Consider the following 26,799-nt stretch of genomic DNA (forward strand, 5'->3'; position numbering starts at 1 on the left):
GTGACATTTTTCAATTAATTGTAAGATTAATACAATTCAAAAGAACTCAAATAAAAGGAATTGATCAGTTTCTGAAGTTAAGATGTCTAAGAATGGAGTTGACTTCAGGGATCCAAGGAATCAGCGGTTTAGTCAGAACTGTCTTGCTCTCCTCTCACTGTTTCCTGCACTTTCCCCCTCCCCCTCCACTACTACCATTGCTTGTTTTTCTATGTTACAAGACGTATGACTCCCCCCACTTAAAGCCACTTTTTCGTCTTACTGATTCAGCTACTGATGATAACACTATTTTACCATCTCTGAGTCAGGAATGTATCAGGGAGAATGTCAACTGTTCATCTCAGTGTGGGCCACATGGTTCTGGCTTCAATCACTGTGACAGCAATTCAACAACATGATTGACCCAGCTGGGGACACATGGTCAATTTCATGACCAATTGCTTCTCCGCCTTTTGGCAGAACTGAAATTCAATCTCAGGACCAGCAGGAAGGGCACTGTAATTGGGAGCCCTATGGTGACCATAAGAACAAGGGAGGAACACATCTCTAGGTAAGCACTGGAGCATGCTACTACAAAGGATGTGAAGGCGAACCTACTTGGTAGGATCTAAATGAACACTCTTAACAGAGTGTTCATTTTACCAAATCAAATCACTTTTGCTAGAACACAACAGATTCTATTTATTTATTTGTCAGAGAGAGGGAGCACAAGCAGGGGGAAGTGCAGAGACATAGGGAGAATAAACTCCCTGATGAGCAAGGAGTCCCATGCAGGACTGGATCCCAGGATCCCAGGATCTCAGGATCCCTGATCAACCATGATCATGACTTGAGCCAAAGGTAGATGCTTACCCGACTGAGCCACAGGGTGTCCCCAAGGAAGAGTTCTTCCATACCTCCCCAAATTTATTCAAGTGCCCAGCAATGCTGACTTCATAGTATTTTTCACTCATACAGCACTGGACTTAGTCTATAGGACTGTTATTCAAAGTGTGCTTACACTCAGATTTGATGGTCCTTCACAAAGGCCCAAGAAAGAACAATTATCTTAATTAAAATATATTTGGCACAAAAATTATCAGGAGTATATACCTTAATTCCCAGTCTCAAATCAAGTTTACTTTAGCTACTGGAGTTTTTTTTTCTTTTTTCCTTTTTTTTTTTCAGTGTTTATAAGTGCCTTGCAAATTTCTGAGCAAATGATCCATTTGTATGTTATGTTAATGGCATAAATGACTAATAATTGCATTCATAATTATCTTTACTTTAGCATGGCATTCTGAGCCTCGTGAATTCAAAAACATCCAACCATGAAAATAGACCTTTAGTGGCATATGATACAATCTAATTTCCTTCCACCCAAAGGGCAATTTAGCAATATTGACCATTTAAAGGGCCAAATCAAACAAGATAATGAGGGATAATTCACTTTTCTCTTTCTGGCTTACCAACCCAGATTTGGACAATATGGACAACAGAACAATGCCACCATAATTATTATTTGGCTTTCAGAGCTATACAAATGAATAATCTTTCTCAATGCTGCTTCCAAAAAAAGTTCTAACATTGTTATATAACTACATATTTCCCTTGCCTTGGCTATTTTGGTCTCGTTAAAATGTTGTTTTTGATCAAATAGCCCATACACGATTAGCTGCAGTATTATAAAATAAATGAACCACAGCTGCACTGACAAATACATAAGCAGGAAGAGAGAATGATAAATGCAAAAACAATTCCATCTCTAGCTGGAAGTATCCTGACAGCAATAATTACAGAATGTAAGAGAGCCAGTTTGTCCATCATACATTAATTTGACTACATTCAAAAATGCTGACTGAAATTTAAGGAATAACTTGAAGTATATCTTCAGTTATATTGATCTCATGTATCTGCTTCTGGAAAATGGAAACACAAGGAAATACCTAATAAAAAGAGAGGTCATGATATTCGCACATGGTTACAAGTGGTAGAGGTCTTAAATAAGCATGTGTGTGGTATGTTGAGCCTATATTTATGCCCTCTCCTACCCAACATAGACATTTTTTAGGCCATGTTGCTTCCTGACATTCAGAGAAAGGTTCCCACTTATTCTAGCAGAAGCATATTCAGTTCACCCTCAGATATACAATGTATAACTAAGCACAACTTGCTCTATCATAATGGAGCCTAATTATGAGATGAGAAGGCAATAAAATGGAAGAGAGAGAGGTGAGATAACACAAAGTCTTCAGTAAGAGCGAGAGTAACAGTAGATTGTAAATCTAGTCAGTTGCAATAAAAACAGAATTGACACTTTTTTCAGCAATTTCTTTTTTTTTCCCCCTAAGAAAGGGGTGGATCAAAAACATGAAAGATAAATTAATTTCTATCCTCTGCACTTGACAAGAAAAAGAAACTCTCCATTTTCCCCTAAAACAGCAACTGAGAGAAGGGATGACAAATTTGGAGGATAGAAAACAGAGACCCCACATCATGCAGTGTTCCTGAGAAAGGTACAGATTACAAGTGGCAACTATGAGGAAGTTGTCTCTCAGGTAAATGCTTATTTGTAATGTGCACTCAAGTCAAAACACTTTGGTTCAAAGCATGGCTCTGTGTCTTCCAAGCTGGGGCACTGGAGCAAGTTACTGGGCCTCTCTGTGCCTTAATATATGGATCTGTAAAATATGGATACTTATAATACTCACTTCAAAAATCTGATGTGAGGATATAACAAGGTTTAACTCCAACCACCTTGCATATAGGCAACTCTCAATAAATGTTAGAAATGATTACAGTCAAACTCTAAAACAAATTTGTGTTATTCATTTCCTGCTTTCTCATTGCCTACCATGCTGTGTTGATTGAGTGAAAAATTAAAGACAGAAGAAAACATTCCTAACCTGAAAAAAAGACATGCATATGCAGAATGAGGGAGCATGTCATTTTCTAGGCAAAAATCAAGAAAAGAGACATATGAGACATATTCTGGCTAGATTTTGGAACTGCACATGTAAAGAAAAATCTCTAAAATTAAAAAAGCATAAAAGGCAGAATATTTAAAATACATACATTTGGCTCTTTTTTTCACATTAGACAATTTATATCCTTATTCTCTAATCTGCTTTTTTAACCTGCTATCGCCTGTAAGTTTTTCATGTCATTCAATGCTTAGCTATCTCATTTTTAAAGGCATACATAATATAGTTGGAATACACTTTTAAATATTCCTTCATTGCCTTTGCCAGGAGAGAAAACATTCTATTATTTTAAGTAAGAACCTCGTTAAATTTTGTGTTCTTAGACTACAATACAAAAGTGCATTTCATATTTCTTCCTTTATTACACATTGTTTAACTGTGTGTACTTGTTAATGATCAATTTTGAAGAAATGGTTCAGAATCTGGACATAGCATTCTTAGTCATTAAAAAAGGATTAGAGTAATTGCTCCAGGATGTATGCCATTTTGTTTGCAAATTGCATTGCACTTCTCAATGTCATCCAAAAACTGGAAGGCCGTATGGCTCTCACTTCAATATCATAACAACTTTTTAAGGAAAGAGCACCTCTTGTAAATACCCATCCACACACGTACAAATACATAGAAACACTAAGGTTTCAGCAAATTCTGGCAGAGAAAGTTTGTCTTTTGAGTGAGAAAGAATCGTGATCAAGATGCGCACATACCAAGGAGAAAAATGAACTTACAAGTGATCGTCTCCAGATCAGCTGTCTGTATCTTCTGCCGTCTCCATCCTGTGGCAGAGCAGAGTACCCAGTTAGATGCCACACATGCAGCAGATCCGTGCCACATCAGGGGCACCCCAAACTTAGGAGGCCTCATTTTTTATAATTGCTCCCCATAAACCTGCCCAAACTTTGCCACAGCCTGTTTGCTATACAAATATGCTTTAACAGGTAGTCTAGAATGAAATGTTGTCAGTTCCTTTCCTCTCAATCTGTGCAGAAACATAAGAATGACTCTCAGCAGTTAAAAAGAGTACTATTGGGTACTTAGTCACTATCTACCTGGTCATGATGATTTTTGCACTCCCAAACATTGTTATGTATATAGTCTATATACTTCTTCAACCTTGTGCTTTAAGGCATTATGGTATATTAAAAGGAAAATGGAAATTGGTGTAAACAGATGTAAGTTTTAATCTCAATCTATAGTAATGTCTAGAGAGATGTCAGAATTAATATTCATAGATTGTTAATAATGGCTATTTTCCATTGTAGAATTTGGCATGATTTTTAAAATTTTTATTTCTGTATCATTTTGCACATTTAGATAGCAGGCATGAATTAACCTAGCAAAGCAATGTCATCGTCATGTGAAACGTATTATGAATACAATTTTTAGATAGTAATTTATCTATCTTTCTAAAATCTCTTTCATTTCTGCAGTAATTCATCCAGCAGTTTGATAATCATTATTTTGGTCGGGAACTGAGATACAACCCAGCATGGCTTCAAAGGAATGAAATGACTTCTCAACATCAGATTAATTTTCCTGGAAATATTACAGTGAGAAAATTGCATTATTGTTCCTTGCAAAAACCAAGTTACATGACTGGAAAGGAAAAAAAATGCTATAACCTTTTAAAATGAGGATCAACCACTATGCAAAACTATATACTAGTCTTACATAAAATGTTTGATTTCTTTACTTCAAAAGTTGACTTTTAAACAAAATATTTTACTACGATAGTCTTCATGCCTTTGAGCTGGTTTGAATTCTTTTTTAAGGTCATTTAAAGATGGGTTTCCAGTTACATCTCCAACAACCATAGTCATCATTTCTCTGAACTTTCAAAGTGGAATGTGCTGATACCATGTTGCACAGAGATGAAATTGCTGAAAATATGAATTTCTAAGACCCAGAAACCCCCTGAACTTTTAGATATAAAATGGCATTAGAATACATTGGCTGAAGAATTGCATTGTTGCAAAATAGTCAACAGGATACTATAGCAAAAACTATAGTACACACTGATAAATGAGACCAAAATTGCCAGGATATTCTGCAGATATATTTTGGTTTGATAGAATAAACTAGGTAATGTACTGCCCACAGCATTTCTTACAAAGCACCATATTCATCTCAAGAAATACCGTTCTACCATAATAGAGACTTGCTATCCATAATGTCTTCCGGCAAATATGTTTACTTTGGTGAAGTACGTTAGTATATAAATCAAAAAGCACACATGATATGCAGCAGGAGCAGAATGAATATGAAACACCAGAAATTTCAACTATTTTCTAACATGTGATGATCTATGTCATTCAACAAATAGTTGTTAATGGGTCAAAAATGGGTCAGGAATTTGACAGACACTAGAAATTCAAATGGAAAAACTAATGAACAGGGTCTCTGCCATTATTAAGCTCACGGCCCATTCTTCATTGTGAAGAACATATAAAATAAAGGGTACATGATTTCTGTTTTACTATAATGCTGAAATTATAGTAAATGTATAGTAATGGTGAAATATTATCTGAAGCTATATAGGAAAAATAATTTTATTGCTAGAGTGCTCCATTAGTGAGAAAAAACATCTAAGCAGAAGATGAGGGAATTCTTACTTTCAGTTTTGCAAGCCTAAGTTGTTTCCCTATAATATTTGTATCTTCTTTCTTTCTTTCTTTCTTTTTTTTAAAAGATTTTATATATTTATTTGTCAGAGAAAGAGAGTACAAGCAGGGGGAGCAGAAGGCAAAGCAGGCAAAGGGAGAAGTAGGCTCCTTTCTGAGCAGGGAGCCCAATACAGGTCTCGATCCCAGGACCCCGGGATCATGACCTGAGCCGAAGGCAGACGTTTAACTGACTGAGCTACCCAGGCATCCTGTTACAATATTTTTAAAATAGTAATTTAGGTGACTAAAATGAAAGTGCTGTATAGTCTTCATTCTTTAAAATATTGAAGTCTAATTAAATTATTACATTCCAGTGTTCATTTTTAACCTTAAGACTTACTAATGGATAAAATGATTAAATAAAACAAAATCATTTCACTAATATTAATTTTCTATGCTACTTTGAAAATAGAAAGTATAAAGAATCTACATAGCCTCAAGAGTCTTTCGGATGTTTTGAAAACAATATGAAATATATTTTATTGGTATTGTGTGGCGACATCAACATGGGGGAAAATGTAACTTTGCTTGGCTTTTGGATATCTGCAGACTGGTGTGGAATGTTGAGCATGACTAATGTCCCAGAAAAGTCATTTTCCAGGCAATCCTCAAGGGCCAAGGAGAATGTTTGTGCAAATTAGGTAAATTGTATCATATTGTATGTAATTTAAGAATGGTCCAATCTAAAAGTAAAATGAGAAAATGACTGTCACAATTGACTTCTGGTGCTTAGCTATTCCTTCTAGCTTGACTTTCCTGCAACTCTGGCCTTCAACAAACATACTCTGGTCTAGTCAATACATTATGTTGAGGAAATTCTCATGAATTAAGAATTCTGTTTCCTTCATTTTCAGTGGAAGGATCCCTATAAGGGGACAAGACCTCATTTATTGCAATTTCACTCCAGTGCCTCTCCACACACATTTTTCCCCCAGAATACCTCACAAATTCACCCTCTGATTTAGATGAGTCACAGAAACATTACTTGTGAATGTGAATTTTATATACTATATTGCACTCCCCGTGGTAGCACATTATTCTCAATTCAGGTGACCCTTGAACAAAGTGGGGGTTAGCAGCACTGATGAGCCTCACCACCACCCTCCCACAGCTGTGCAGTTGAAAACCCAAATATAACTTTTGACTCACTCAAAACTTTACCACTAATAACTTACAGTTGATCAGAAGCCTTACCAATAATTAACATAAGCAGTCGATTAACACATATTTTGTTTGTTATATGTATTCTATACTGTATCCTTAAATAAGCTAGAGAAATGAAAATAAATTATAAAGAAAAGCAAAAGAAAGAGAAAAATGCACTTACAGTACTGCATTTATTGAAAAACATTACATGTAAGTGGGTTCATGCAGCTCAAACCTATGTTGTTCAAGGCTCAACTGTATTTTCATTTTCTTTAAAGGACTCAGAAAAAGTCCAACACCTCTTTTTTTAATTTACCTCTATGCTTAGGTATGATCTAAGAGGACAAAAACTTTGTCTTCTTATTTATTAGGACACACACACACTCACACACACACACACACACTCCTACACATACACTTCATCCCTCTCTGTAAGATGTTAAGATGATAACAGAGAGAATATTCAATGAGACAAAATGGGAACAGCAACTTCAGCCAGTGAAACTATCTTTAAAACTAAGATATTTGTTAAAGCAAGTGGTGAGGATTTCAGAAAGATTGGCTTGGTTGCTGATGCAGTGGCCAATAGTACAAGATTGGAAATATGACTTCTTATATATCTCAATCACATATATCGCAATTCAAGTAGGTGAGCAATAATGTTTGAAAAAAGCATACTAAGACTCTATCTCAACTTCAACATCTACTAACTGTACTAACTTGACCAAATTTTTACATTTCTTTAATTTTTTTTATTTGAGTCTTGCTGACACAGAATGTGACATTAGTTTCAGGTGTACAGTGTAGTGATTCAACTTCTTCATACGTCATGCTGTGCTCCCCACAAGCGTAGCTACCATCTGTCACCATACGGTGCTGTTAAATATTATTGACTGTATTCCATATGTTGTGCCTTTTATTCCCATGACTTCCAGTTATGGAGTTTTTAAAATTTCTCTAAACTGGTTTTGTTATCTAAAAAACGAGATTATTATATACCATTTTGTGAGTTTTATTAAGTATATAAGTAGTGCATATAAAATGCTTAGTGCAGTGCCTGTGGTTATTCAATAAATATTGTAAGTATTCAAAAATTAATATTGTCTAAATTATAAAATTACATTTCTCTCAATAACTTGAGTCACATACTTATTTATGTTTATGTGTATGTTTACTTATATAAATGATAAAAAAGAGTGGGAAAATGAAGGAGTAAAAACACAGTCTTTTTTTTAGAGATGTCATAATATCAGAGGTGTCATTCTGTTCTACATTTTACTTGCCCACCATTCTATAGACTTTGATTAAATGACAGTATACATTCTTATGTCTTCAACTAATAACGTAATTAGGAAAAGAAATTTTATCTCCAGTGTAGACCTCTCTCATCAGGTTTACACTCTGTAAAAATCTACTCATTGGATATTTCTTCGATGTTCCATTATAACCCTAAATTCAACAGATTTTCAAAATGTTCTGAAAATCTGGTTTTCCTCTTGGGTTCATTAACAGCTAGTAGGCTAGAACCTTACTCTTCTCTCTCTTTATCCCACAGACCGTCATATCCCAAGGCTACTTCTTTCATCTCCATCAATCACACCTCTCATCTTGGTCTCCAGCACTGTGCCACTTCAACTGAGGTCCTGATCATCCTCTGTGCTGAAGGCTGCAACAGCCTCCTAACATATCTCCCTGTCTCCATTCTTGCCTCCATCTTTGTTCCAAAAGTATCTTTTGAAATTTGAAAAGTGATCCTGAAAGGTTCTCCACCACCTTCAGGATAAAATCTAAAGTCTTTAGCATGGCACACAATACTTCTAGTCATTTAGGTTCTCTCATATCTCCAGCTCTTGCTTCTTCCCGCACCATACACTGTACAAGAATTACTTGAAGTTTATTAAATATTTCGTGATTCCCTAATACTTTTTTTTTCACTTTTCCCAAGTGATTTCCACAGTGTAGAATGCTAACCCTCTCCATTTTTTTTTTTTTTTAAATCTAGCTGATTCCTAACTGTAAAACTTGGCTTAGTGCCTATAGTTCTCAGCAGCCTTCCCTAGATCTTCTCCCTCTCTGTGCATGCAGCTTTCAGTGTTTGCCTTCCCGTTGCACTTACCATTCTGTACATGGTAGGGGGTTGCTTCTCTTCATCCCAACTTGGGCCTGAGTTTCCTGATGGGAGGAAAAGTGGCTTAAATCTCCATATCCTATGTAATAATTCCCACCATCCCACTGCACAGAAATGGCCATGTATTCAATATAGTGGGCTCAGTAGATTTGAAAAAATATATTATAATCTTATCCAATCACGTATCATGTTTTTGTGTCCTCCTTTATCTCTGTGTGCCCGCATCTTCTCTCAAAACTTGCCCCAACTCGAAGTTTTGTGTCAGGTAAAAAAGAAAATAAGATAGCAAGCTTCTTTCTGTAGACTGTTTCCCCAAAGCTCACAGTCATTAACAGCTGCTAACTTAAGAAATGTGGTGTGAAAGGAAACTAGTTACTGTCCACTGTCTTAATATTGGCCTTGTCCACTAATGAATATGATCACTTGTGATCACTGTAAGATACTTAAATTTATAGACACTTTATGTATACTAATTGAGAAAAAAATTCAAATTATTGAAATTAGATTGTATTGCCTCAATCAACAAATTTAGCTTTCTAAAGAATTAATTTTGTTCTTAGACTTACATACAATTTAAAAGGATACCAGTCAATATAGACAAAGTGACCTAAACTTTGAAAGTCCCATGAAACACTTTGGGAGTTGGACTGTTGTTGCCATGACTGACACCTCAATGTCTGGCTTTGGATGGGCTCAGCAACAAATACTGAGAATCTTTAGGAAATCAAATTAGTTTCATTTTCTTGCTAACTCAGAGTGTTTATAAAATTTAGGGTCACCATAAAATGTAAGTGGTTAGCTGGCATTTTAGGAAATGATTTCCTCTACACCCCAAGTACAAGATGTGTGCTACTTTGTATGGCAGGCTTAATTTGAATGTATGTTGATAAAAGCAAAAAATGTTCTATAAGCAAACTAAGGCAAATTTCTTCAGAGCTTAACCTCCCCACGTATGCATAATTCCTGAGCAATGAAATGAAACCATGTTGCTTGCTAGATTTATGTAGTCTTTTTGTGAATATCTGATATTGTTGACTTTATCACTTTTGTCAACATGGAGTCTTTTGTCAGTGAGCCATCATCCCAGCAGGCTCAATTCTGAGGGCAGGCATTAACTTTGCTAACGCTGTGAGGATTCTCAAACATTAGTATTCTAATGAGGCACTCGTGTGTCTCCTTCTATATTAAGAGCATCTCTATACTAAACCTGCTGCTTCTATGTCTACACCAAAGTCACAGATCATGGATTAAAGAAAAATTGACCTGAAAACAGAAGTTCATTTCTTGTAATGCTTTTTACAGCTTGCCATCTATAACACCTAAAGTCATTTACCAAGCAGTTTGGCCAATTAGTCATCAATGAGGGACCACAAAACAGTTAGACTCTCTTTACAAATGGAAGCAAATCGTCATATAATATCTGCCTATTTTATTTGCTTGTTTGAAGAGCAAGAAAATATGTAGCTCTACTTGATCCCAGGACTTTTGAACCAGGAGTGTTTTAATGGTAAAATGATGAAACATTCCCGACTTTTTCCCAGCTCCGTAAAAGGTAAGCCAAGCTGTGCTGTGAATACCAAAGCCTAGGGCAGATTTCCACCAGGAGGGCAAAACTGTTTTTCTTTCTTTGAAGGAGTACATGTGGCTCCTGAAGAACCATGAAACTAGGAAGAAAATGAAGAGGAAACAATAAATCTGTGAGGGGAAAAAAAGACATGGTAAAATATATATATTACAAATCACTTCTAAAATTTGCTCCAAATATCTAACATAATTAAAAGGCTTTGAGAAAATACACATAACTTTCCTGCCAAAAAGTTACTTAACATACCCTCTCTATTTCATATTCTACTTTTTCCCTCTTGGCTTGCTGAAAATTGATATCTTTATGGATGTCATTTGTAGAAACCGATTTAGCATTTATAAGTAGGAATATTCATTCTATTCCTTACACATGCATGTATTTAAATTTGCAATCCCCCCTATTATTATAAAACTTTTGCAAAACTTTAAAAGAACAGTGTTTAAGCAATGTATGTATTTTCAGATCTAATATTTGTGGTAAGCCTGAAATAATTCCAACATTTGGAATAAGATAATAAGCATCTCTTGAGGAAGAGTCTCGTGTCAGCTTGGAGTTTAAAAAGTCAGTACAGAGATGTTTAGAAACCTTTTATATAAGAGATAAACCGGGAATCCATTTGGCATGTCTCTTTAGTTCTCATTCTGAGCTTCCAGACTGCACTTAGAAACTCTAATTTTAACTATAATTTTGGGGTTTGCCCATCTAGAGCTTCAGTTGATTAGGAACATTACTTGGAGAAATGTCCTTGACTGAAATCCAATGCTTCCCCCTGCTATCACGACAATTAGCATCATGGGGAAGAGTTAACTGTGCAATGTGTATACTTCTTTCTGAGGTTGTTGCTTCTCCATCTCTGGGTACCCTAGAATAAACTCTGTTACCCTAATTCTAACAACGCCTTTGAAATTGACGAAAAGAGAAACATCCAGTCAACATGTATGCTTAGGCATTTCAAAAATATCTACAACAATTTATGCATCTACTCATGTATTCGTTAAGCATGGGGTTGAGCACCCACCATATCCATCTCCCCTTTAGGAACTGGAAATAAAGGCATGCTGGCCCACCTGTGGAAACTTTATGGCCTCATACCAGGAGATAACCATGTGCAAAACAAGCACAATGGGACACAGGAAGCAGAAGTCTGGTACTCTGAGCGCCTTTATGGCACTGAGGAATCCCACAATTAAATAAAAGTTCAGGAAACAAGTAATTCCTTTGATAAAATTAGAATTAGAAAGTCTGAATCCTAGTTTCAAACAAGTATTCTGTAGTAACTACAATATACCAGTAATATTTTTGACTACTGGTTCTGACTCGACCAAGCTCAACTTTCAAATTAAAAAAACAAAAAACTTGTTTGAAATGTATATTATTTGATTTTCCAAGTCTTTCTTTATCTTAAACAAATCACCATAAAGGTCTTAATATTAACTTTGAAATGTAAGCATTAATTGCAAGATATATTAAGAAAGAAATTTTGTTTGTCAAGGAAATGTAGAGGCAAGAAGATAATAATATGGAATATATGTTAACATAATGTTATAGATAATTTGAATAGCATACCACTTGAATATTCATGTGCAATAATGGCAATTTCTAATTAAAGGGCTATAGATATTTTAAAGCTGTAATACATGGCTTTTAAAATGAAATATTAAATGATTAAAATAGATTTCTCCGATTTCATGCAGCAACTGTGATTATATGTAAATTTATCTACAATTAGATAAAATGTGTGAAAAGCTATAAAGATTGCTCTACGCCAGTTGATCAAATGAGTCCAGATTTTATCCAGTGCAGACCATTTGATTATGTATGCAGACACTTATCTTTCGGTTTGAATAATGCATGGGAATGAGAAGATGTTTATTTTGAGATTTCAAACTGAACAGTGACTGTGCTCTGGAAACAAAGCATTTTGTTTGTTTATTTATTTATTTTAAATGTCGCCATCTCCTGAGCCCCCAGCGGGAGAGTTTAGGACCTCCATGGAGTCTCCTGATCTCTACCTGCTATCATATTTCAACTCATTTGACTTTGAACGACCACTTCAAAGTAAATTACTTAAGAAACAATTCTTAATTGGGGTCAATTAAAGATCTGGCAGTATATAAGAATTGAAAACTTTTAAAATTTAAAACTTAAAGAAAAGTAAAACAAAAGGAAAACTATAACCTTACCTTTTGAAGTTGAAGAGAGTATGATCAAGAATAGTAACGCTTAAAATCCATAAGGAAAATATGCGAACAACTACAATGTGTCATTATTTTACTTATGAGTGTATGGAGAATGAAAACAAGCGGGAATCTGAAAAATACTACTACAGGTAATTAAGAAATATATGAAAATATTGTCATCTTCATTAGAAATAGAAAAAAATCTAAAATATATACATAGATGCATATGTACATACATATATGCATACATACTATACATCTTTTTTATATACACCTAGATTCCTATACTGCTGTCTATGTTATATAAATATATAGTTATGGTATATACAGAATATATACTCCTATCAACTAAGCAAGGCCAAAGAAATGTAAGCATACCGAACTCACAGATGAGTTTTTGTACAGGTCAAGAACAATAGAAATTAGATGAGGAATGATTTTCATGTTCTCTGTTCTAAGTATTTATCTCTTGATATGACAAAGCATGTAAACACAATTTTGAATGAGCTTAGCAAAACGTCATCATTTTTTGATATAAAAAAATCTTTTTATCATTTGCCTGACTAGTGAAATATTTACTTTTAATGATGGGATTCTGTACTTTTCCAGGTGCATGACAGATTTTTAGACCAGGGAATTATTTCCAGGTTCCAATATTCTGATGACAGAGGAACAAAAAGTCAATTAAGTAACCTGCTTTTTGTCTTCACAGGAAGGCAGGAAGGAATTTATGTTTGAGCTCACCTTGCCTGATCCTGCCTGTGTGTGAGGGCAGAGGGGAAATTGGGTTGGAGTTTGTTCCAAAGTTTCTGAGAGGTTTTATTTAGAATAATATTCATGTAAAAATGCTCTGAAATAGTTCCTATTCTTCCTACAGTATTTATCCTAAGCATCTTAGAACCAGAGCTGGCTCAGAGCAAGCACTCAGAGATAGCACTACTCATTTCCCATTTCAGAAAAGCAAAGCGTTAAAATAAAAATTGCCATTTCTTTTAGTGATAAAAAAAATATAGACTTTAAAAATCATTTACGTAGAGCAAAACTGTAATGCAGATGCTGCATAATCCCTACCTATTAAACTGTAAAAAGAAAACTTTCTAACATCCTAAATAGTTCATTACGGAATAGAAAAAGGGGTCATATGACTACAGAATAATCAAAGATGTCATTGGGACATCTTTCAGTTTGTTTATTTACAAGAGTAATCTTTAAGTTTCACTCTGGTACAAAACCAAAGTTAAATAAAAGCAGTTCAGATATTCCATTTTGATGAGAAAAAAAAAACACAAAACTTTTTTAAAAGTGAATGCTTTGTTTAACTCTTCAGGAATTCAGGCTGAAAGATCAGGAGTGATACTTGTCTCAGGAAGGAGTTGCTAAGGGAATCAAATGTGTTTTTGAACAATTTATATACATTGTGTAGGTAAGGTTGTTGGGACCAACCCTAAGTAATTTGCCTCCAAGCAGTCTTCCCTAACTTTCTTGTTTGGAATCCCCATGTCTCAATTTCCCAGGGCTGTTCTGAGCTCCCTTGGGCATGGTCCCCATAGTTATGCTTCATGATTCAGATTTCTCCCTTCCCCAGATCCAAATTTTGATTCCAATTTCCTTGGGCCCTGTTTCCTGATTGTTTAAACATACACCCACACACATGTGTGTGCACAAAAAATTAGCACAAATTTTCCTTATGTATAAATAGGACAGTGCATCATTTATTTCAAAGGCACATTAATAATTTAATAACCTCTGCTTATACTTATTACAAAGATATGCTTCTAACAATTAAAATTCAGGCCCTAGGTGAAGTTGCTGGTGGAAAAAACGACATGCTAGGCTTTTGATGTGTGTAATTCTATTAGCAAATAAGGCTGAGCCTGAAAGTAATATGGAAAGTAAAAACTCACAAATCATCATAATGTCATGAAATACAATGATTGATTTTTCCCTCCTCACTTCATTCCATCACCACCTTCAGACATGGTATCAGTGCTTCTCAAACACCAACGTATCTGAGATCTTGGTAGAATGAGTTTCTGATTTGGGGGGTCTGGGGTATGGCCTAAGGCTCTGCATTTTTAACTAGCTCCTACATGACATAGATGCCTCTGGCTCATGGATGGCATTTTGTGTGGTCAGATACCATAAGACATCAGAATTATTTATGTTTGGGAATTAGACACCTGGGCTTTATCTAAATTAATGTATCAGGCTATAAAGGGTGTTTTACCTCCCAAGTGTTAGGAAAACATTATGTCTTGATTTAAATACATATATGTATATATATTTTCTTATTTACTCCTCTACTTCCCCAAAATACTACATCATGACAAAATAAATGTGTCATTTGGAATAGAAGTTTCTTCAGGCTTGGCCAATCAAAGCACTCCTAACTTGTTTCTAACCATGCAAAATTGTGCTCATTTGGTCAACACCTAGTATTGTTTTTATATAGTTCAGTAATTTTCTGCATACAGAGTCCCTCTGTCTGAGCTTTACTACCCTGATTTGCTTTCCTTCTCCTTCTGAAAAAATCCTTCAAGAATCATATCATACACAGCCACCTTATGCCACGTGATCGAGTGTAGCAAATATTAAACATTTAACATTAAGGGAATTCTCTTAACATAATATCCCTAAGTCAGAAATTTTTAGAGGAAAAAAATGTATCATAGCAAAAAATAAAACCTATTATTATACTGCTTATTAAGCAGCTAGGATTTTGACTGTCAATTATGCTTTCTTTTGGTACACTGAAAAATATATTCTCAAAGTAATATAGAGAATTGAAGTTAAGATTGACTGATTTGAGTCATCACCTCCCACACCCTTTATTAACTTTCCCATGAAACTCTTATAAAATCTCAAAAGCATGTGTAAATCTGCAACAGTTTTAGGAAGCAGGACTATTGGTGAAAGTTATGCTAGATCTCAGAAGGAATTTCCACACACAAAATACAGATGGAGCCCTGAGTCAGAGCGGCAGAACAATACATACTGGGAAACTAACAGTCTCTGTCCTGAACACTGCCCCAAATACACGGGCACTCCATCAAGCCAAGGGAGGCAGCCATCAGCCAACTCAGGAAAGCAGACTCCTTCAGTAGCCAGGTACATTTTTTCCCCCCATTTAAGACCTACTCTCCAATAGCATTCGGGATTACAGCAAGCCCTATCAAATTGCAACAGCAATTTCCTTTCTCTACTTCTTTAGTGCAGAACCTGCCTCCCTCTTATTATAAAATGTTAAAAATGTAAGCCACCGGCTTCCCAAGCTTCCTTTTGACAAAGGATGGTCATGTGACCCTGTTCTGACCAATGAGATGGAAGGGGTCTTCCAGGAAATGGTTTTTTTCACCTGGGGTGGGAAGAACCATTCTCTCTCACTGCTCCTTTCTTCCTGCCTTTATGAATAGCTCATTTGTAAGACTGAAAGCAACCTGATGAAGATGATGAGCCCAGAAAAAGAAGAAAAGAGTTGAGATGCTCATCAAATTTGGGATCCTCTTACTCTAAGTGTGCCCTGGGTATTTTGTTTATTACAACTGAAACAGGTAGTACTGCACATAAAAGAGCCTGAAAGAGTGAGGGAGGGGTGCAGTCGGTGGTTTATGTATATTTGATTTACGGTTGTTTAAACACAAAAGGATTCCAGCAATATGATGTATGGAAAATCATTCCCTTTTCTTCAGCTTTCAACCCATCTGTCCTGAGCCCTAGAAATGGAGACACATAAGGCCAGTATCAGGAATTCCAGATCAAAGGCAGAGAGTGAGAAATCCTGGAAGGAGATTTCTAGCTACCTAAAGAAGGTAGCTTTCATTTCAGCTTAAGAGATCCTCTTCACCGTGGCCTGCCAGAAACCAATAGGACCTGTGTCTCAAAAATCTATCAAAGATCAAGAGACCACCTAAAGGAGCCTAAGAAAGTAGTTAAATAAAGCAATTAAATAAAAATGCACAACTAGAAAACAGCTGCTGAAGGAGACAGATCATATTTTGGTTACAAAAATAATAATAAAGAGAACATTTATCAGTGTTCTAGTGAAGCACTAGTGAGATATTCTTGTGTAAAAGTAATAATTTCCTAAATAAATAATTCAGTAGATAAAGTAAAGAAAAAGTATCTGTGTAGGAACTGAATTAGTAGACTTACAGATCAAGTGCAAATATATACTATATACTTATATTTTATATTTATAGAGCAGGTTTTTTAAAGTTATATTTTAGAGCAGTTTTAGGTTCACAGCAAAATTGGGCAGAAAGTATAGAAGTTTCCCATATGACCCCTCAGATTGCAAAGACTCCCATATTATCAACACTCACTCCCGCCATGGTATATTTGTTATAACTGATTCACCTGCATTAACAATACAATTATTCAAAATCCATAGTTCATATTAGGACTCATTCTTGATTATACATCCAAAGGTTTGGAAAAATGTGTCTTGGGGCGCCTGGGTGGCTCAGTGGGTTAAAGCCTCTGCCTTTGGCTCAGGTCATGATCTCAGGGTCCTGGGATCAAGCCCCGCATTGGGCTCTCTGCTCAGCCGGAAGCCTACTTCCTCCTCTCTCTCTGCCTACTGTGATCTCTGTCTGTCAAATAAATAAATAAAATCTTTAAAAAAAAATACTGTCAAGTTATTTTTATGACAAAATGTGTCTACAGGAAATACTAAACAGTGCAATGTTTAAATCCTTTTTATTAGACATGCTTAGTAGTGTGAACAGCTTTCTTAATGTAAAGTTGCATCTTTAGTTATACAGCATGAATAAAGTGGATTTTAAAAAATCTAAGATCTCTGCTTCCCCCCCCCCCCGCCTGCCTCTCTGCTCTCCTCAAATAAATAAATAAAATCTTTTAAAAAAATGTCGTGATATGTAGCCATTATAATATCACACAGGGTATTTTAATTGCCCTAAAACTTTTCTGTGTTTCACCTATTTATTTACTCCCCACCCCCAGCCCTGGCAACCACTAAATCTTTTTTACTGTCTTCATAACTTTACCTGGTCTTGAATGCCATATAGTTGGAATCATACCATTTGTTTGCCATATAAGGTTTGTTTCTTTCACTTAGTAATATGCATTTAAAATTCCTCCATGTCTTTTCTATGGCTAAATAGCCAATTTCTTTTTAGTTTCTTTTTATTTCTATTTCTTTTTAGATGTTAGCTGTAGGGTTTTTGTATATAGGCTTTGTCAAATTCAGGAAATTCTCCTCTAAGTTTGCTGAGAGTTTATCATGAATGGGTGCTGGATTTGGTCAAATACTTTTTCTGCATCTATTGATATGATCATGTGGGTTTTCTGGTTTAGTTTGTCGATGTAATGGATTACATTAATTGGTTTTTGAGTGGTGAATTGCTCTTACATACCTGGGATAAATCCTACTATGGTGTATGATTATTATTATATGTTGTTGAATTTGATTTTGGTGAGGAATTTTGCACGTATGTTTATAAAAGATATGTCTGTAGTTTTCTTTTCATGTGATATCTTTGTCTGATTTTGATATTAAGGTAATGCTGGCCTCATAGAATAAGTTAGGAAGTGTTTCCTCTTTCTATGTTCCAAGTGAAATTGTGAAGATTTGGGATAATTTCATCCTTTAATGTTTGGAGCAATTGGCCAGTGAACCCACCTGGGCCTGGTGGTTTCTTTTTTGGAAGGTTATTAATAATTGATTCAATATTTTTAGTAGGTTGAGACCTATTCAGTTTTTCTATTTCTCTTCTTATGTAAATTTTGGCAGATAATTGTCTTTCAAGGAATTGGTCCAATTTATCTAGGTTATCAAATTTGTGCACCTGGAGTTCTTCATATTATTCTTTATTACCCACTTAATGTCCATGGGACCTATAGTAACATTCCCTCTTTCATTTCTAATATTAATAATTTGTCTCCTTTTTTTTTCTTAGTTATCTTGGATAGAAGTTTACCAATTTTATTGATCTTTTCCAAGAACCAGCTTTTGGTTGCATTGATTTTCTCTATGGATTTCGTCTTTTCAATTCCCTGTATTTGTGCTCTAATATTTACTATTTCTTTTCTTCTGCTTACTTTAGATTTACTCTTTTTAAAAAAATAATTTCCTAAATTCAAAACTTAAATTATTGCTCTAAGATTATACATCTTTCTTCTTTTCTAAGATACATATTAAATGTTATAAATTTCCCTCTAAACAATGTTTTTGCTGCATCCTACAAATTTTGATATTATTTTTTCATATAGTTTGAAATATTTTTAAATTTATTTTGAGATTTCTTCTTTGACTTCTGCATTATTTAGAAGCATATTGATTAATTTTCATGTATTTTGGTGTTTTCCACCTGTCTTTCTATAGACCTAGCTTCTAATCTAAAAGACAGCAATCTAACCATAGGATTAGAATACTTCCTGTCTGCTTCCTACAGGCAAATTTACAACAGTTCCTTTTAGCTGGTATGTCATAGCTGGCTATCGAGGAAAAACCACGAAGGATACTAAAAACAAAAACACAATTTGAAGTTTTTTGGTAAAATTTCATACCACATCGTTAGTTTTCAAAATCTAAGTAAAGTATAAAGAGATGTATATTTCTTCAAAATGATAAGAATTTCTATCTAAAGCCAAGAGCCAAAAGTAAATTCAATTATAAAATGTCAGACACAAAACCTGGCGATTCACAGACCTGTACCCCTGGGGATAGAAATACACTATATGTTTATTTAAAAAAAAATTAAAAATAGAAATACCATATGGTCTAGCAAAAAAAAAAAAAAATGTCAGACACATTGCATTTAGTTCAGGATTCACATGAATTCCTACTGCAGGGGCACCTGGGTGGCTCAGTGGGTTAAAGCCTCTGCCTTCGGCTCAGGTCATGATCCCAGAGGCCTGGGATGGAGCCCCACATCGGGCTCTCTGCTCAGTGGGGAGCCTGCTTCCTCCTCTCTCTCTCTGCCTGCCTCTCTGCCTACTTGTGATCTGTCTGTCAAATAAATAAATCAAAATCTTAAAAAAAAAAAAAAAAAGAATTCCTACTGCAATTGTTATGACTCAGTATTATTTTAAAAGCCCTGGTCTTTTCAATTAAACTAAAAGAATAAAAGAGGTATAGCTGTTACAATATAAAAATTATGTATTTTCACAAAGGTAAAAATACCAGAGATAACAAATTTACATAAAATGAAGATTGGTTCAAAATGAATACAGTACAATCTCACTGTCGTTAAAAATAATACTTAAAATATTAAAATTGGAATTTTATAAAATATTATAACATAAAAATGTTAATTATCAATTAACTCATTGAATAAATATGTGACAGGTACTATTTTAGTCAATGAGGATAGAAGATTTAAAAAAACACACACACACACAAATTCCTGCTTCTATGGAGCATACATTCTAGAAGAAGAACATGGAGTGACAAATAAACAAGTAAATGTATGTTTCTATTCATATTCATGTTTATTCCCCTCAGAGAATAGTATGTCTTCATATCTAAAGCATTATAGTTGTGGTGCCTGGGTGGCTCCATCAGTTAAGCGTCTACCTTTGGCTTAGGGCATGATTCTGTATTCCTGGGATGGAGCCCCATATTGGGCTCCCTTCTTGGTAGGGAGTCTGCTTCTCCGTCTCCCTCTTCTTCTCTCCTCTAGCTTATGCTCTCTTTCTCTCTCTCTCTCTAATAAATAAAATATTTTAAAAAAAACATTATTGCCACTTTGAGTTTGATTCTTATCATTGACTTTTTAAAATATAAATATATGCAAAACTTAAATATCAAAATATAAATTGTGACAATCTTTGAACATTGGAATTGTGGATGATGCCATATTTTACATGCTTTCTTTTTTTTTCAAAACTTATTTCTATAATTAATGTACAAAATATAAAATTTAGAATTATAAAATGTATTTTAAAGTCCAATGTAAGGCATCACAATTTTTATTCCTTTTCAGTTTATTTATAACCCAGAATGTTAACGATCAAATGTTATATCACAGACCAAACTATAGCAATAAAGATAAATAGAAGTATGATTTCTCTCTATTGTGTTGTGCTGAAAGCCATACCAAAGTTAAATTTGAAATCTATGCTTCTCTGCAATTAAAATAAATTATATATAATCAAAAACAGTAAAGATTAAGATAGACTGCCAATTACATCAGCATCCAAACCATACTCTGCCCCCAAATGCCATGTTGTAATTTGCTAAGTTGAAAGAACAAACATATATTATTTGTAGAGCCAGACATATGATTATCTGGATACAAGTATATGTATCATCCCCATAAGGCATAATCCAATACATTACTACATAGCTAAAAAGCCAAATTCATCTCATTCTTATCTTACTGACTCATGCTAATGAATAAATTTCAATAAGTATTTGTGTAACCATAACCTTGGAAAGAATATATGATTCATTTATTACCCATTTGTAAAACACAGAGTTCTATACAAATAGCTGTTCCCTCATCTTGTTACATATTCTAATATTTTGAAATGTTACGGAGATTGATTGACAATGTTATTTCAGAAAAAAGATAGAAATTTATGTACCCTGTGCTATCATAAAATATAGCTGTTATGTGGCAGAATGAAGAAAGAAGATTTTGCTTGACACCTATGTGGAAAGTGAGCATTCAATAAGGTTGTTTAATGCTTACTCCTACCAGCAAAATAAAGACGATTATCTAGACAAATCTTATCAAAAGAGTTATATTTCCTGATAGAAGACACTGTAGAGGCAGACCAGCTAATTGTCAAACATCTTTCATGTTTAGAAGATTGTGCTTTTTATGGGACTCTTAAGGGTGAACAAAAACTCTTCCTGTAAACGGATTTCTTCTTTTCTCCCTTCCGTATTACCATCTCTCTAATACTGATTTCTTGTGCTCATACTGGGTTAGACAAGCATTTACTGAGCAGTAACAATGACAGACAGGTTCTGGTATACGAAGAAGAAAAAGTATGGGCCAAGCCTCCCAATGATTCGCATTCTAGTTAGGGAGTTAGGACTGTGTGAAGGAGCACAGATTAAACAGTACCCTTTTTTACAAGACAGACATCATAATCATATATTTGTGCTGTATCTCTTAGGCTTCTTTTAATTTATATATGTCTTTGTTTCATCCCATGTTTCCTGGGCACTTCCTCATTTGAGAAGTCTCCTTCCAACTTCACCCAAATCAATCCATGGCCCCTTTCAGTATTTACTGTGGAATATGCTAGCCATGGTTCTGAGCCCCAGAGTGCAATATACCTTCAGGTAGCTTCCATTCCAGTGAGGAGAGTAAAAAAGCAAGTTAAATAACCTTAAAATGGTAGTGACTTTTGTATGGGATAAATGACATTAAATCAAGGGACCTGGAAAGGTCTCTTAGAGTATTATTGGACAAACTTCAACCTGCCACCTATTTTTTTTTTAAAGATTTTATTTATTTATTTGACAGAGAGAGATCACAAGTAGGCAGAGAGGCAGGCAGAGAGAGAGAGGAGGAAGCAGGCTCCCTGCTGAGCAGAGAGCCCGATGCGGGACTCTATCCCAGGACCCTGAGATCATGACCTGAGCTGAAGGCAGCGGCTTAACCCACTGAGCCACCCAGGCGCCCCAACCTGCCACCTATTTTATACATAGATATTGTTTAGAACATTACCTTGATTATTCATTCACATACTATCTTTGGCTGATTTCCTGATATAACGGCAGATTTGGGTAGCTGAGTTGAAGACTGAGATTCTAAGAAAGAGCTTAAAATATTTAAGAGATGGCCCTTTACAAAAAAAAGTTTGTTGAACCCATCTTAGAGGAGCAGATATGAGATCTGAGGCCTGAGTGACAAGATCAAGTATATCAATTGTCCATGGCCACACAAGAAATTACCTCAAGACTTTGTTACTTAAAGCCACAGACATTTATTATCTCACAGTTTCTATGGGTCGGGAATCCAGGGATGGCTTAGCTAGGTCCATGGCTGGAGTCCCTAACAATACACAGCAGCCAGGGAGGCACTTGTCTCCAGGTTCAGCTGAAGGAAGATCTGCTTTCAGTCTTCCTCATAGGCTGTTTGCAGGCCATGGGTCCTTACTGGCTATTGGAGGCATCAGTTTCTTGGCATGAGGGCTTCTCCAAGTGGCTACTCATGACATAACATCCGAAGATACTAAAAGTTGCCTACCACAAGGAGTCTTTCAGGTAGGAAGAGCATTGTAAATGAATTGCAAAGCCCCCAAGTTAAAAATGAGCTTGGTTGAAAGGGTAAAAATAAGTCTTCCAGGAACAACAAAGCAAGTGTGATTAGATCATATACAAGGAAGGACAGATAGATAATCAAGGAAAGAAGATCTGGGAGGTCAGACCTAGATTATGTAGGGATTTACAAACCATGTAAAAGAGGTCAGATAGTATGCTAAGTATAACAGAAGGTCACTAGAAGACTTTAAGTTGGGGAGATGACATACTTAGATTTATGACTTGAAAAGATTTATTTAGCTGAGTGAATGTAAGATAAACTTACTAGCTAAGGCTGTATAGTTCATTTCACCTGTCATGGGAATACCTGACAATGTGGATATTGGGTATATTGGCTACTGGAAGATCCTCTATATGTACTGATAATAGCAGATTAAAGATACATAGGTGGGTAGAAGGTAACTTGATAAATATGGGTATGACAATGCAAGTGCTTGAAAGAAACCAAATTTTAGCATGAAAAATGGTTTTTGAAAAGTTGTATTTTAATTGAAATTGCCTTGTTTTCTGCTGTTTCCCAGTGTTTAAGGCAGTTTTGGCACTTAGGTACTCAAAAATATTGTTTGAATGTCTGTTAAAAAAAAATCTGTATATAACATATATATACAAATAAAATCAGATCTTACTAGTGAAAAAAACTAATCAACAAATAATTGTTCTTAGATATTATAAAGGTGATAACATGAAATAAAAAAATATAGAAGCCTTAGAAGATGTATTTAAAGAAATTATAAACCTTCCATAAAGAAAAAGAAGATAAGAAATTTACAGAAAACATCTCAGAGTAAATATATGAATGATAAGAATTTCTTTAAAAAAAATGGAGAAAAGAGTGGAGAGGATATTACTAAGAAAACAATTAAGAAAACAAATACAGATTTCCCATTCTAAAGGGCCCACTGTGGGGAAAAACATTATCATCATCATCAACAACAACAACAACAAAAGAAACAACAATAGTTGGGGGAAATATTAGCAAAACCAACTACTGTGAAATAATAGAATACTGAAAATAAAAGTATCCTAAAACCTTCCAGAGGGAATAAGTTCAGGGCATAAGTGATTAGAAATCAGAGATTCTCCATAACAGCAATAGATATTAAGCAATACAGAAAATTCTGAATGAAAATCATTTTCACTGTAAGATCCTAAGTTCAGTAAAGACTGGAGTTCAGTGAGAGTAGAATAAGTACATTTCCAGATATGCAAGTTCTCAGAAAAAGGGATCCACAGCTAAATCCATTTCTTAGGATGTTATTGGGGGTGTGTGTCACTAAAATAGGAGTAAACCAAGGGTGGCTATGCCATGAGATCCTGGAAACAAGAGAATCAATGTAGGAAAAAAGCACAAAATGAATATTCTGCAGAGAAAGGGCGATCTCATAGCCACAGCTAGGGAATGAAAGCGGAAGACAGAGGTCTCCGGAAGAGATCCCCAAACAGCCTAATTTGTGGGATGTCTGATGTTTTAAAAGTTACTGAGAAAAGGATTGCACTTATGGCCGGAAGTCTGGGAATGAATTAGTGATGAGTACAGAAAACAAAGAGAATGTATATATAAGACAATTAACATCAGGGAAAGTAAAAGCTTTGTACAAGAGCATAATTGTAAGCATTAGTCATGAATAGTATCACACTTTTGTAATAATGTAGAACTATTTATTCAATCAAAATGTATATTGTAGCTACACTAGGTTGACAAGGAGATGAGACAATGCATGTGTGAACTCATGAGTGTGTATGCATATATAGATGTGCATATGAATGTACTTCATATACATATTTATGTATTTTTTACATAATAAATGTCTTTCATTTCCTAAGAAGCAGCAATAGCTGAAGATATAACTATCCTGATAATATTTTCCATGATTTTTATCTTTTTTTTTTTTCAGGTTCCAGGGTATGATCAAAGAATCCATACATATTCTAAGTTACACTACATACAATTGGTTTAAGATAAAATACTCAATTTAATCGACCATAGAGTGACTCATTAGCTTTTGAGTAAGACAGATAATTGACAAGAAGTCTATGTGAACTACAAAGTTATGTGTCATAAAATCTAGAATGATCTAAGCAGTTTCTTGACATATGATGATGTACTTTGGAGATAAATATGCCCATAATGTCTTGAAATCTTACAAAGCCAGAGATAGAATAAGATGGCTTCATTTATCATCTCAAATTTGAGATACAACATATGTCTTTATTCTGTAAGTAGGTCATAAGTGGGTCATTTTATAAGTAGGTCATTTGACCCATAAAAGGTCAAATGGGAAAAGAAAGCTATTTCATATTACAATGGAGTCTATAGAAATTCATTTGTTTTAGTAACATGATTAAGCAATAGCTATAGCTATTAAAAATGTAATTTTAATTCAAACTATTCAATAAATTAATGATTAGGTAACACAAAGGTTTCAGAAGTTAAAGTATCTTCCAATTGTAGATACCTTTTTCTAGGGATATATTTTTGTGCTAGAAGTAAAAGACTCTGGCACAAAATGCATACAATTGATGACATAAACCTGTGTTTCTTATAAGACTAGTTTTACTTCTTTGGGTTTATGGATGTAATATTGATACTTTGGTGTCCTTTAGAACCAAGAGTTATCAGCACAAATCTTGAAAACAAATATCTTGCTACAATATGGTGAGATTAATAAATTCTGTAGTGTTTAAAATTCCACTAAGAATATATTTAAAAGTAGACTAATATTTTGAATTATTTCTTTATTATGCAAGAACACCCTTAGGGCTTTGTCAGTTAGGTTTTGTTTACAATATTATGGATTATTTTTTTCTTTTAATCCAGTCAACTGGGAAAAAAAACAATTACTATTTTCTAAAGTTATTGAAAACAAAAATAATCTATAGAGATGTTTTTATCCGCATAGACGTGTTTACCATTTTCCAGGCAAGGGAAAATTGTCCTAATGACCCCTCATGTTTCCTCTAGAATATTGTTATAGGACCCTAGTGGCTAGCAATAGAGAATATAACCTCCATTTTCCTCCCCATCGAGAAAAGTTCCGTAAAAAGCCTTTGTTACCTTTTTTAAAGTATTCATTTAGAATCCGGAAACTCAAAATATTTTACCAGTTACTAAATGCAAAGCATCTACTGACTATGTAATGCTTTGTGTGAACTTTCAAAATTTAGCCAATTTTTCATGTTCCTCATAACCATGGAATAGTAAAGTATGAATAAAATTCCTAAATCCCAGAATAGAAGTTCGGGGTTATACAAAATAATACTATCTGAATATACATCTGTGCCCTTCTGAGTAAGCAGAAAGAGGGCTTGGTCCTTCCTACCATTAGACTGATTAGACCAGGAATGAGACTGATTAACCCTGAAATCTTGAACTGAGTGTTCTGTATCCAAAATGTAATTGAGGTCATTTGTAGTCCTGCAGAGACTTTTTTATCGGCAGCAACTAAGAGGACTTGGAGGATCCCTGGGAGCTGGTAACAAACACTGGAGAACAAATAATTTCTGGAGATGAGAGACAGCATTCTCTGGAGCTCTTCCAAGGGGCCACAAATTCAGCCTGTCCTGGACTTTTATGGAGATCTTACATGCATTTACAACAATATTCTTCTCTATTGTTTTTTTAAATCTTTGAGTGCATCTTCTATTTCCCATGAGAACCTTGCCTAAGACATGATTATAATGGGCACCTGACTTCATAAAAGACACAGCCTGATACACAAGAGAATTGTGGTGTGTTAGTTGAGTGACCTTAGATAGGTCATTTAATCTCTCAGAGCCTCAGTTTCTTCATCAATAAAATAAGAAAAACAATCCACTCTTTGCAAGATTATTATTAAAAATTTTAAAAGTGCATATAAGGGAAGAGTCACTAAATTATACACCTGAAACCAA

The 26,799-nt window shown here is 34.8% G+C and overlaps 1 long non-coding RNA gene across 1 annotated transcript in view; it reads right to left on the reverse strand.

Moving 5' to 3' along the window:
* Positions 1-3,690: 3,690 nt before the first annotated feature.
* Positions 3,691-26,799, reverse strand: part of LOC122889186 — a 201,801-nt gene continuing 178,692 nt past the window's right edge. The window contains exon 5 of the long non-coding RNA XR_006380838.1: positions 3,691-3,739. This is a non-coding gene — a long non-coding RNA (uncharacterized LOC122889186). The remainder of the gene's footprint in view (positions 3,740-26,799) is intronic.

Source organism: Neovison vison, chromosome 11 (assembly GCF_020171115.1).
Source record: "Neovison vison isolate M4711 chromosome 11, ASM_NN_V1, whole genome shotgun sequence".
Taxonomy (NCBI): domain Eukaryota; kingdom Metazoa; phylum Chordata; class Mammalia; order Carnivora; family Mustelidae; genus Neogale; species Neogale vison.